Below are 14,113 nucleotides of genomic sequence, written 5' to 3' on the forward strand. Positions count from 1 at the left end.
ATATCTATCACTCCATGTATCTTTAATACCTTTTATGGTGCATACGGAATATGTATTTTCAATTTCAGGAATATCAGTATTAGTCATGATGAGGATATACATGATAGTCACTTTTTCTGGATGGGAGGGGTTTTTATCTATTTCTAAAAGCGACATGAATGTTCAAGGTGGGCGTGTGGCTTAGGAGTACAGCCAGTGGCCACTGCACAGAAAAAGTATTTCAGAAACCAGAGTAAGCACCCACCAGCACACGGAAGCCAGACACACTAGCCCAGATGCAAGCATGTGACCAACACAAGCATTTCCAAAAGGCAATACGTCAAGAGTCTCAGATACCTTTACTGTAAAAAAGGGGAAAAGCCATGATTCTTTGAAACTGTCAAAACAATGATAAAGAAATAAGACTCAAATGAGAAAAATCTTTGTAACAGCCGTGCTACACTAATATAAGAAGTTAGAAGTTAGTTCTCTAGTTTTCTGAAGATGTGTATAGTATTTTAGTGTGGCCTATCACACACCAGGTCTTAAATACCTCTGTATTGATTGATGAAGCATACAGAAGTTAAACCTTGTCAGAGCAACTATACCAACACGAAATTTTTAGAATGGTGACTTAAAACTTTTTGCTACATAAATGATACAATCTTTTACAACTTTTTTTAAAGGCAAGAAATGCTCATAATTTCTACCACTTAGGACTACTTTTTTTTCTGTATATTTATTTCTGTGCTTTTTACAAAACGAGGACACTAAACAGATTACAAATACGTTGTTTTAAAATATTTTTTAATTTAATACCACACATATCTTTTTATTTAACAAATACACACCACCATCACCATTTTACTGGCTACACACTAGTCAACTGATTTATATAACCAATGCCCTATTGTTGCATACTCAAGTTATTTTCAATTCTTAAAAAAAGATGTTTCCTAAGGCAAAGTCAAGGCTCTTCCACCCAACACCACTGGCAAACGCCCTTACAGTGGAATTCGGGCTGAGCCTCTGAGTTTGCTGCATGGAAACAGAGGTGATCGATGCTAAGTCCTCTGGACACACTCGTCCTTTCAGGGGGTAAGACGTGAGAACAGTTTCAAGCCGGAATCCTGACAAACTGCCCTTGGCTGGTCCCCAAATCAAGTTCTGCTCTGTGGGAATCTTCTTACTTTTGCAGTCATTTGCAAACAGTCCCCGCACCAGTCTCCTGGAGGGAGCTAGGGGTGGGCAGCAGATCACACCACAGCAAGCACCTTCCTGGAGTGGGTCTGTTGTCAGCAGCCAAGTCTGCGAGAGCCAGAGAGCTCTCTGCATTTTCACACGTGGGCCTGCTGGACATTTCCACTCGATGCCCTATCACCACCTCCTGCCCCAGCATGGAGACCTGTGTTTTGCAATCCACCTCACTTCCAAGTTCATACACAATTTCAACCACATTGTTTCTGACAGCAGGGGGCTTCATGGGCTTATCAGTGCAGTTGCTTGGGGGCTGGTGCTTAGGGGATCTCTTTGCTTGGGGTGATGTTCACCAAAATTTTTAATAATTTCTGAACTAGAGGCCTCAAGTTTTCAGTCTACACTGAGCCCTGTGAATTCTGTGGCCTGCCTTATCTGACATCAGATGACTTGACGGGCACCTGAAAACTTCCCCAAACTCCAAACTTGCATCTCTTGAGATGAAAAAGCAGTGACTTTCTCGTAAAAGTGGCTTTGCTTCCAGAGAAAGGCTAAAAGAATAATCAAACAATGAAAAACTGTTTGAGGGAAAGGAAACGTGGCCTCTTCCAAGACAGCTTACAAAGGGGAGCCTGAAGTGTCTAGAAGGGCACTCAAGTCCTGTCACACTCCTTTGTTAGCACGTGCATCACTTCGGCTGTGTATTTTACAAAGCACTTACTGAGCCCCTCCTCTCCCACATGGAAGAAATGCAGAGTGCCAAGTAAAATATGGAATTTAAGCCTGATATGGCCTCAGCTTAAAAGGAGCTTACATTCAGTAAAAGGAGTTAATCACAAAGCAAGCTAATGGCATGTTTTCACAAACTTTCACCTAAATGAAAAACCAAGATCAGTAGGTCTGTAAAGGGAGATGCCAGAAGGAATAATTATTTCACAGAAACGTATCGCAGTTTTCTACTTTGCCTGGGAAACCCAAACAATTTCAGGCAAGAGCTAAAAGAAGCGACAGTAAAAAATACAACAATATCAGCAAACTACTTTTCACCTGTGCAATTCTTATGAACATGAATGCTTTTATTGTTTTTTTGGAGCACGAAGTTCTGAATCTTGCACAGGGGGAAATAGATGCAGAGATAAGTGCAGGGCCAACGTGACAGAAGCTGTCCATGGCTGTGCCTCTAGAAGCGGGGAGTGGAGTCTGAAGTCACAAGCCACCAGGCACCCTCCGCTCCAACTCTGGACTGCTCACTGACTTGGGAGGTCTAAATCTCTGTCTCTTTCCTCTGCCTTCTGCATCTCTCCCTCCTCCCATACCTACCTCCCATCTTTCTCTGTCTCTCCCTCCCTCCCTCTGTCTCCCTTTGTCTGAGACTGTCTCTCTCTCAGTCTCTCTCTGTCCTTCTCCTTTCTCTCCCTCTTTCTGACCAAACAGTGTCAAATAGGACTTACTTTCCCAGTTTCAGATGGAAACTATTAGCATATCCATAACTTTACAAAGGAGGAGCAGAAGCCGGACTAGGAGATGGGCAAGCCGACAGCACAGGGGCCTCTTCCAGGCCGTGTGGGCCCTGCTGACTTACAGCCTCCGCTGACCCTGAGAGGCGTCCCTGGGGGACCTTGGGCCTGTCCTGAAACAGCTTCCTGGACCCGGCCTTTCCTCCTTCCACATCGAGGCGGGACTGGGACCTGGCTGTCTCCTGGGGAGAAACATCCAACAGCCCTGGGCAGTTGCTGCTTCCAGGTGAGGAGCCTTGGCAAGCCTAGCTGGGAAGTGAACTCATTCTAACTGCAGCATCCCAGAGGAGAGTCTGGCCAGAGCCCCGCCCAGCCTGCTGGGGCCCCTGTGGAGGTGGGTCTCAGGCCTCTGAGCTGCCTCCAGCTCCCCTCTCTTTTCTGACAGTGAATACCTCTCTTCACCGTGCTTGCCCTGACACAAGGAGTCTCTTCCATAATTCTGACAAGCTGAGTCTAGACAAATGAAGTAAAAATGAAAATGCAGATAGACGCCTGTCAAGAATCACAACTTTACTACTTTCCTAGCAGCCCAAATTTATAGCTGTTAAAAAGCCACTAAGCACACAGCGTGCCAAGTTAACTGTACAAAGTACTGAGGGTCACTCAAAATTAGCCTGTCTGTTGGTAGCACACAGTAATTCTACAAGCTTTTAAAAAAATTGTAGTTGGCCAGGCATGGTGGCTCATGCCAGTAATCCCAGCACTTTGGGAGGCCGAGGCAGGCAGATCATGAGGTCAGGAGATCAAGACCATCCTGGCTAACACGGCGAAACCCCGTCTCTACTAAAAATACAAAAAATTAGCCAGGTGTGGTGGCGGGCGCCTGTAGTCCCTGCTACTCGGGAGGGTGAGGCAGAAGAATGGCATGAACCCGGAAGGCGGAGCTTGCAATGAGCCGAGATCGCGCCACTGCACTCCAGTCTGGGTGACAGAGCAAGATGAAAAAAAAAAAAAGAAAAAGAAAAAAATTATAGTTCTTTGAGACTTAAACAACTGCCTTACAGTGTCTTTCTGTTGGTTTGCTTTTAAGCAAATGCCTTCCTTCTCCACTGGTACTCTAAGGGGGATTCTTTGTCCAGTGATATTTCATAATATGTACTGAATACTTTGAGTGTGCCTGGAAAAGGTTGCAAAGAAAAGGATACTGGTACTCACTGGCTTTATCTAAGCAACCTACTAAATTTCTGGCATTGAAGAGGCAAATGGTTAAGCCTCATAAGACCATGGGTGTTGTCTGTCTTGTCTACTTGTTTATTTGAGCACCTGGCATAGTGTCCAATGTAGAGCTAGAATTCAACACCTAGTTGCTAAATATGTAAATGTGTCTTTAACTCTCCCAATTAAACCCAAGGCATCTGCATTATTATCTCCATTTTATAGATGAGAGAACCAAGGCTAAGAGAAATAGCTTTCCCCAGGTCACACAGCAAATCAACCACAGAGCTGAGACTTGAACCTGTGCAGTCTGATGGTGATGCCTCTTTCTCCCTAGCACTCTTGCCCATCAGAATGTTGCAGCCCAGTGCAGGGGTCGCGCACTCCAAATGCATGACAGATAAGGATGGATGCTACTTATATACTGCTAGAAACTAAACATGATCTTTGTAATACGCTGCAATAAAGGCAAATTTCATCATAAAACTTCTACAGTAAAGTTCTGGTTATTTGGCCAAATGTATGCTATTTACTTTTTCCTCCCTGACAAGTGAAGCTACACTAGAGTTATATTTGGGGTTATTTCCTTAAATACTCAATGATGCTTATATTGAAGGGAGTAGATACATGGGGGGGACATGGACCAAGCCTGTAATTTATTTAAAATGCCTTAGGTCACAGACTTCTTTAATAAAACCCATTATTCCTGCTAAGAGACAAGTCCTTTCATCTTCAGACTGGTAGATTTTACTTTTGCAAATCTATCATATCACTGTGAATTACACTGTATTTTAAAAAAGGAAATGCTTCAAGAGAAAGCTAAGGCAATATGCAAAGTCTTTGTATCTAGTCAAAGAGACCTTATAGGTTTTCGTAACAATTTGATAAAACAGGTTGAGAGAACATAAAAACTTCCGAGCACTCTTATTTCATTTCTGATTCTTTTCATTTTTCAAAAATTAGCTGCCAATCTACACATTTTCATGATTATTCCACAGAGTATTGCTGGTGCAAATAACAATGAAAAACAAGATTTAAACAGGAAAGCAGGAATCCAATTTGGCTTTCACACCACCCTCCCCCGACATTTAACTGAGCCACAGAAAACTCCTCCTGCGGTTTGTTCCACTGTGAAACTTTTTGAGGGCAAATCAGCTCAGATGTGCAATTCTGTCCTAGCATTTTTTATTTTTATGGCCAGGAACTGATATGCAAAAGAGGAAGGGTCAAAGGGAACTAAGGAAACCTTTCAAAATACAGTTAAAAACTATGCTGTTTGAATGTTTTCTTGGTAAAGAGGTATCTGATAACAGAAGGAGAAGAAACAGAACATTTTAAATGCCACAGTGGAGCCACCTGTTTCAAAGTGAGGTATAAGAAAAGATGGCAGATACTGTATTCAAAAAGTTGTTTTAAAAATAGAGAAAGTGGAGGTGGAGACAGTCCTCTGCGTTCACGTTTGTTGCTGTAAGAAGCCCAGGGCTGGAGTTCAAGCTGGCCATGACTGTCCTGACGTTACATGCATATTGTATTGTCTCCACCCTCTCATAGGGGTGCACGGTTCACACGGAGAGGAGAGGCTTCCTGTCTATACTACTGTACCATCCACTCTTAAACTACTACTGCTGTTTATTGAGCAGCCATAGGAGAAGCATACACAGTCAAAATTGACAGAGGCTTTTTACAGGCCCTCTTTTGATTTGGGCCATCGACATGAGCCACTTCCTAGGTAGCTTCCTCAAATATAAATGGCATTTCACACTTCATCACTTAAGTTAAAAAAATCTAAGTTTAGAATCATTTTCTTCTGCCCTCTTACCGATTTCAGAAGACCTTCATGCATGGTCAGGAGCTGTGCAACAATATGAAGTGCAGTGAAGATAGAACCTACAGCTTTACAAAACACAGAAACTGCCTCCAAAAGAAGGGTCCACACAGACATGCCCCAGGTCATTATTTTTTTGGTAATTTATTATAATAAGATAAAGAGACAGAGGCGCCCAGGAACTGTTGTGTTCCCATTATTTTAAACATTTTTTTCTTCATTTTTTTAAAAAGAGAGAGAAACAAAAAGTTGTAACAGTAAGTTTTTCCCTCATCAAGGCCATATGGTGTCACAAAGAATGCTCTATCTTGCCTTCTTAGCAGTGAAATTATCTTAACATACAAGTAAATCATTTCAGGTGGACATTTTGAAACTCAAACTTAACACCATACATAATAGAGAAATCCACTTGTATACCCGTAACATTTCAAACAATGCACCTGTAAAACTGAAGTTTCTGCAAAGCCATTTGACTTCTATTAAAATAAGTGCCTGTGTGAGTTTATTTGGCAAGAGCTATATTTTATTTAGTCCCAAAGAAGTAAAATTATTTAGATCTTCATAAGAACATCACATTGTTTATGAACCCATATGTGTATATTTATTAAAAATAACCTGAAGTCATGATTGATTGATTGGCCCACTGAGGACACATTCCTAGGTACTATAAATTTTCCTCAACTTATTTAGATATAGTATCTACCAATAGCAGGTGGTAAGACAAGATCTACAAAATCTACATATAAATACAGAAAGAACATGTGTTCTAGAGTAAACACATTAGGGGATTCATTGTTGCTCATATATCTATTTAACTCTTATTCCTTGCAATATAAAAGGCTGCTTTGGCCTGACCTATATACAATAATGGGTATTTAGTCTTTCCTCCAGAGAGGATGAAAAGGTGCAGACATCCTGATGGGTGTCTTCAAACTAAGGTAGGCCACTTGGTTTCCCGACTAATCAGAAATTTTCCCCAAGGGACTGAATTCTGACCTCCGTTTTGTTTACGACACCCACAAAATTATCAGCTATCATCAATTAAGATGAGATTTTTTCATAATAACTATAAGAAATTAATCTATGTTGAACTACACCGACAGTATATAGAATTTGATTCAAAAATCAGGTTCCTTAAATTGTAGTTTGGTCTCTTAAGTAGCTTTACTTTGAAAATTCACCTTGCTCATCACCCCACCTTCGAGGGGTTCCACTGAAGTCAAAATGAGCTGTGTCTCAGAAGGGCAAAGGGAAGAATAAATGCATCAATGGTTTGGTAACAATTACTGCTACTGACAACAATCAAATAGTGACAGAAAAGAACATCATTTAAGAATCTAACTTGGTGTTTTAGCTGGATCCTGTTAGCAAGAATGTTCTAGATTCCTATTTTGTTCTGCAACAGGAAGCTCAGCGATGGCTGTCCTGTAACCCAAATCTGGAAGACACTCATGCGAAAACCATTCATCACATCGTAAGGTCCATGCGAAACGTGGGTATCAGGCCCCACCAGGATAGTTTAGACCCCATTTTGTAGTCCTTTATTTGTGGCCCATGATCTCTTCATGCAAACCCAGGGGGAGGGGACTCATCAGTAAAACCTCAGAGAGCTTACAACTTCCTCATTTGTGAGGGTACAAAATGGGCATGTCTTTATTTATAACCTGACAGAAAATGCTCCTGTCCATGAGAGAGCGAAATGTGGGAAAATTCATTTTAAACACTGCAATCAGATTTTTCTGCAGCTCTTAAGTAAGTTGAAATTATTTATTTTTAATGTTTCACTTTACATGTTCCTTTTTAGCAAATTTCATTTCTTTAACAAAACATTGTCTGCCCTTAAAGTGAAAATTCTGTAAATTCAAGCAAATATACACAACCTCATACTAAAGCGGGAAAACACTCATACTGCAAAAGTACTCACAACTTCCTACCAATTTTTAAAATAATTAATTGCCTTATGTTTAACAACCTGAGATAATTAGCAGTATGGTTTTAATTTAATGAAATAGAACATATGATTTATCAATATGTTTTTGCAGTGAATCTCTTTGAATATCAGCTTAATTTTCTGCCCTACGCAAAACTCAGCACAAAGGAGGAGGAAAAGGTCACTTTTTCCGGTTAAAAGTGGGGCTCACACTAGGGGGTTGCTGGCTCTCTCTAGTTTCCATTAAAAGCACTGGAACACACTTCAGAGTGCCTCAGAAGTAAGCTTACAAAAGGTCAATTCCTCATTCTCATTTCTCCTAAAGACTCTAAATTAAACATTTTTCCCATTAGATCTAGGGAAGTATCTTATGTGGAATTTTATTTGTTCTAGGTTTGCCAGTGAAAATCTGATATAACAACAAAAATTCATCAAAAACTGATAAATCAATATTCATAGTGGAACTCCTAGCTTCAGAACAGGACTCTAATCTAAACCACATTGTTCATTTTCAAATAGTTTCAAACTAACAGAAAATGCTTTAAAGGTATAGATTTTAGTGTGTGATCTCAAAAATGGAGCATAAAAATCTACTTCAATATGTGTAAGGCCATTCAAAAACACTTTACACAGTTCTTAGTGTTTCGGCAGTCTGCAAAACCCCCACCAATTATAGAAAGAAAGAGGGGAGGGAAGGCAAGGGAAGGACAGGAAAGGCAAGGCAAATGGAGGGAAGGGAAAGACAGAGAAGACAAGGGAGGAAAAAAGGAAGAAAGGAAGACCAGACAGACAAGACCACATTGGATCCCCTCTTTTTACTGAATTGCTCTCTCAACAAACCTAACCTCCTACCCATTAGAGTTAACTTTTGGTGTGCAATGGCGGGAAGAGAGTCAGATTTACTTTAGCAGTAAGCTGATTGCAGAAGAAAAATGAATCACTGCACACTTGAGTGAGAAAATATGAAGAAAGCACTTTTCCACTAATTAGGACCCATTTTCAGCCATTTGTTAAGCCGTGGCCCCGCGCCACGAGCTATCAGGAGGTGGAGCATGGGGCCATCCGAAAGCAGAGCGTTCAGATGGGAGCATAATGATGCTCTCCATCACCCAAGACAGGTGGCCTGCACAGGGATATGGGGAGCTGCTCTGGGCTCAGGCCACCCACTGTGGAAACACCAGCAGGGAAGAGGGAAGAACACACTGGCTATTCCAATCCATGCAAGCACACAAAGAAACCGTGTGGCACTCACCAACCAACCGAGGCCTCGCCAAGGCCAAGTGAGAGCTGCCTTTTCCACACAAATCCAGACTTTGAGGACCTAGGGCTGCTCGGAGTTCCCCTCAGACTCAGCCACCTGGGAGGGATCTTGGTGCCTGGCTACAGGGCCTCTGTGTCCTCTTCCTCCTCCAAAAGGTTCCTCTGCTGCCTTCACACTCCACCAGGGTGCAGAGAAAGGTGGAACCACTTGCCAAATATGCAAAAAAGGAGGGAAGACCGTTTTCTCTTAGGAAAACACAGACAGGAAGGGAGCCTGTGCTTCCTGTCCTAACCAAAATGAGTTCAGAAATTATGTGGACGTCTGATTTGTCAGGCTTGTGGTGGAAAAGGGTGCTCTTTTAGTCAACAGGAATTGTGAGTTCCCCAAAGGCAGAAATGGCCATGAGAGAAAAGAATTAAGGCCAGGACTGTTAACAGGCAAGACAAATGGCCCCCACACCTGTGACCTAGGGTTTGCACCATTTTTAACAGTTTATTACCAGGTGGTTGGCTGAAGACTCCTCTGGCATCTACCTATTTATCATAGTCAAACATGAGAGGGAAAAAATGTCAGCTGAAACAGTTTGGCAGTTGCCTGTAGATTAGGCCTCGGTTGCTCTTCCTTCAGGCCCTTCTCAGGAGTAATCACCAAGGAGACACCAAAATGGGCAGGCCCGCACTTCGCCACTTAACAACCTTCTGCAAACCTTCTTTTGCTTGCTGTTTTCTCTCACTTGTAATATATGGCACTTCATAAGGTTTCATAATGTCTTAAAAAATATTTGTTGGAATATCACCAAACATTTAAAAACTCAAACTAAAGCTACTAAAGTGATGACACTGAAACTTTAAGGACATAAACATATATTCCAGGAGATGTGGAAAGGTAACTTGAGATATGAAGTCATTTATTAAACTGCAAAGAAATACAAGAAAGCCATGGTCCACATGAAGACACTAGCATGGGTGTTCAGTCAGCACCACCGTAAAAACAGCTTTGTTACTGTCGATATCCTTTGGTTTTAGGTGCTCTACGTCCCTAAGAAAACCTCATTCCTATCTTGTTTCTCATCTGAATTTTAAGTGTGTTTGTGTGACAGTGTGTATAATGCTGATCCTCTGAAACTCTACGTTTCTAAGACCTAAATCAAAAATGTACATGTGCCCTTTTTGAGCAAAATAAAACTGATCTGTTTTTAAGATGTGAAATAGATTCATGTTTCTCTTCTTGTAAGCTTCAAAGGATGGGTCACTTGTTGCTTTTACATCTTGTGTTTTCTCCCATAAAATGGAATGATTATTCAGCACAAATATGAAATGGAATAAAGCTGAAGTCTCTGTAATTATGAACATAGAGACACCAGACAGAGAACAATGTTCACAGCCAGGACAGGAGCTGCAGCAACTCTGCCGCTAGAAGCAGGCGTCACAGTGCCCCCAGAGTGCTTGTCAGTCTTAGAAACAGAGGCATCGGAAGACAAGCGTTTTCAGAGAACGCAAAAAGGTCGTGGTTTACCTTCTGTAAGCTGGAGTGGAGCCACTTACATCAATCTCCCTTAGAATATGACAAGAACCAACATTTATTTCATAGTGAAATTATTTCACAATTCCAAAGATTAGAGGAGGAAAAAAATGCCACAAACCGTGCTATCCTTGATGAATTCTTAGTTAACTACAGTTACATTACATTGATACGTACAATTATGCAACACTCAAAAACGTTATTTATGCCTAAAATTCACCATTATATAACATAGGGAAATCCATCTTGTTTTAGTAAAAGTTTAAAAATAAAGGGGGCCTTTAATACTCATTTCAGGTCTGTTTGATCTTAAAACTCTTCCACACTGCCCCATATCTGTTTGATCTTAAAACTCTTCCACACTGCCCCATATCTCTCACTCCACGCTGTGTGCATGCTGTGTGTGTGCACGCTCTGTGTGTGTGCATATGTGCATATGCACACGGAATTTCTTTATTTCATGTATTTGTTAATATAGGCATAATCTTGAAGTGTGTGTATACGTATATTAATACACAGAGAGTTCTTTCCTATTTCAAAATTTTTGACATTTATATTGAAAATATGCTACATTAACCACGCATGAAACACATACATCCAAATCAAGAACAAAAAAATGTATCCAAACCAAAGAACCACTGTTCTCAAACTCCAAGTCTCTAGTCAAACAAGGAAGACAGTGGCCTGCAGTACAACAGAGCTTTAGACCTCTTGGCCAATACATTCACTGCGATCTTAGTTTTTCGACAAAGGAAATGGCTACAAACGGCCACAGCTGATCTTCTCTTTAGGAGCCTGTGTAAAACTCTTCAAAAGGGTCAAACCTAACACATCCAGACTTTTATCTGCAGCCCTTGTGCTCTCCTGGAGACCCTGAGAGTGGGTGATTATTGCTATGATGTTTCTGCATTAGGGGGGTGTGTAGCTTTCCAAGAGGTAGCACTCTAATTAGAACACTAATGAATTAAACAAGTACTGGAGAGTTTCTAAACTCCTTCCTTCAACTCTCACTATGAAACAAAAGGGGAAGAAAACTTGTCCATTTAGTTCAATAAAATGTTCTGGTCACCAGCTCTGATTGACTGTGCGACTTAGAGTCACACTTTTTTTCATGTAAAAAAGGTATGAAATATGTCCATGGTGAAATTTGAAATCAGATACATTCCATCAAGCAAGAATAGTGTAGTATTTTTAATGTGACATCATTATTTGTATGTGTACCCATTATTTCTTTAACTTGTTCTGCATTTTACAAGATGCCAGCGTAAGAAGGTGAATCTTCTTGTCATGAATATTTTGCCTCGTGTACATTTTAAGCCACAGCCCAAATTATCCGATTTGTCACAGAAATAATTCTGACACATTCTAATATAAATAATACTGAAATTGTTACTTTTTAAAATTCCATATAAAAGATGAGTACAATAAACCTCATTGAACAAACATCTTCAAACAAAGAAATAAACTTAAGAGCACCCAGGACATTTTTATGTGGGTTTCCCCCACCCCTCAACTCATAACCAAAGTGAACCTGGCCTTAAAAGCATTTGAATGTCTATGAAAGTTTAAATATTATACGCAGTATTTTCAAATTCCATAAATTTTCCTCTTTTAACAGAAGTTGATGGGACTAGTAAGGAGACATTTCCTCAACACCATTTTGTCTGGAATTTTAAAACAAGATATCTCAAAGCTGAAATATACTGCCTGCGGCGCAGTGGGAAATTGTGAGTGGGTAACCTAAGCAAAGCGCGCCGCATTGAAATTCAGTCTGGGTGGGCTGCAGCCCCTAGAGAGAGGGGCTGTGCATTTGAAAGCTGTGCCTGGTCAGACCCTATGGAATCGCTATGGTTTTCGGTCATTAGATGCCTCCAAATTAGAAGGAAAAACAAGCCCTCACGAGGTTCCCTAGGCATCAGCAGCGATGCTTGACAAATATTTAAAATACATTTCAAATATAACTGCAAGTAACCTGATGCCTTAATATTACTAAGGGTTTTCCTGAGAAGGTTTGGTGACTTGAGCGCCAAACCTGCGGTCAGCAAAAGGACTAACTTTTCAAAGCCGGGATAATTCCTCTCTTGCAGAAATCAAGTTCAGACTCGATCTCATCATATTTATAGTATAAAAAGAAAGCTCTCGGCTCAAATATAAGGAACACTCTTTACACACGACTTTATAAAGGCTGACTTCTGTGGGTACATGTAGGTCTATATAAATTTAAATATGGTTGGGAGCTACAACTCCTCTCCTGGTGACAGCGGGGCTGCTCAGAAGTGTCCCATGCCGGCCTGGTCCTGCACCTGCTGGCACAGTGCAGAGAAGCAGACGCTTGACAGAAGTGAACGCTCTCACTGTCCTCAGAAAGGAGAGGCGGACCTGAGCGACAGCAGGGTCTATCAACCTTACCGCTTTTCTTTACTGTGTGTTTTCTTTTTAAATTCACCAGTTACCCCAAGTTTTCCTATTGAAATTCAATTTGAAAACACTCACGTGGATTTGTGCGTCGCGCTTTGGGGCCAAGACTGATCCTCGGGTGCGAAGAGCAACCTCGGAGCCGGGGCTCCCTCTGCCCTGCCGGGCTTGCCCGCCTCGCCGCGGCCAAGCGTCCCGCCCAGGCTGGGATGCGCCGCGCGGGGACCCAGGGGGGTCGCCGCAGTCACCGCCCCTGGCGCGGGCCGCGCAGGCACTTGTTAGAGTGTCCTGCTAACTTGGCCGCGGAGCTCTTCCCAGCTTTCTTTCACAATAACTTCCTGAAGTTGCTCACTCGCATTGTTCCCCATTTCTTCGCCACACTCCCCGCCCCCAGCCGGCTCAGTCCCGGCTTTCGCGCTCCCGGCCGACCGGCTGCCCCGCGCGCACAGCGCCGCCCGCGGGCCGCGTACCTGGCCCCCTCCGCGCCGGCCGCCCCCGCCGCGCCCTCGCGTTGCCACCTGCTGCCGCCCAGAGCGGCGGGTGGCCCGAGCGCGCACCCTGCCGCCCCGCAAACTTTGGGGTAACGCACGCTGGCGGTCCCTGCTCGACTTGCCCCGCAGCCGGCTCGGCCCCGCGCGCACGTCTCGGCCGCCTCCCGGATCGCTGCTCCGGTACACGGAGCGGGGCGCGCAGAAGGGCGCAGAGCGGGATACGGAGAGGGTGCGTCGTCCCGTCCCCGCCCCGTCGCCGAGTCCCCCGGCTTGCGCGGCGCCCGTCTCAGCCGCAACTCCGGGCCAGCGGGGCCGCGCACGAAAACTTTGCAACCGCGCCGGGCTCCGGCTCAGCCCCCAAAGGCCGCCGGGGCGGCGGCGGGCGCGGGCCGTACCTGCTGGCGCCGCCGCCGGCTGCAGCCCGCTCGCCCGCGCCGGGCCCGCTCGGCGCGCCGCCGCCACCCCCGCGCGCACCGTGCCCGGGCCCTCCCCTCGCCGCCGCGCTTCCTCATTCCAGCGCAGCATCGCGCCGCGGCCACGCACGGGATGCGGCGGTCGGCGCTGTGCCCGCGGGCCGGGCAGCCCAGCTTGGCCGCGGCGCTGCGGGACCCGCGCGTAACCCGTGGGGGCGCGGCGCGGGCGACACGTGCGGGCCGCCGGGAGGGGGAGGGAGACGCGCGCCGCCGGGCCCGCCACCCTGCACCCGGGGCCGCTGGTCGGTCGGGGCACCCTCACGCTCGCTCCGCTGGCGAGACTCGAGGGACTCGGGATATCGTAAAGCACTTTCCCCAGTGTCTGGGAGCGCCCGCTGTACGCTCAGCT

The 14,113-nt window shown here is 44.1% G+C and overlaps 1 protein-coding gene across 8 annotated transcripts in view; it reads right to left on the reverse strand.

Moving 5' to 3' along the window:
* The window catches only part of IKZF1 (IKAROS family zinc finger 1), a 100,410-nt gene extending 86,683 nt beyond the window's left edge, over positions 1–13,727 (reverse strand). For 2 of the 8 annotated variants that reach the window (XM_063725975.1, XM_063725974.1), the window contains exon 1: positions 8,856–12,852. The gene's annotated coding sequence lies outside the window, so the exon portion shown is untranslated. Of the gene's footprint in view, positions 1–8,855; positions 12,853–12,878; positions 13,218–13,686 lie in introns of those variants that run through there. The other 6 variants (XM_054559184.1, XM_054559191.2, XM_054559189.2 and 3 more) reach the window with 6 other exon arrangements.
* Positions 13,728–14,113: the final 386 nt, after the last annotated feature.

The sequence above is a fragment of the Pongo abelii genome, chromosome 6 (assembly GCF_028885655.2).
Source record: "Pongo abelii isolate AG06213 chromosome 6, NHGRI_mPonAbe1-v2.0_pri, whole genome shotgun sequence".
Taxonomy (NCBI): Eukaryota; Metazoa; Chordata; class Mammalia; order Primates; family Hominidae; genus Pongo; species Pongo abelii.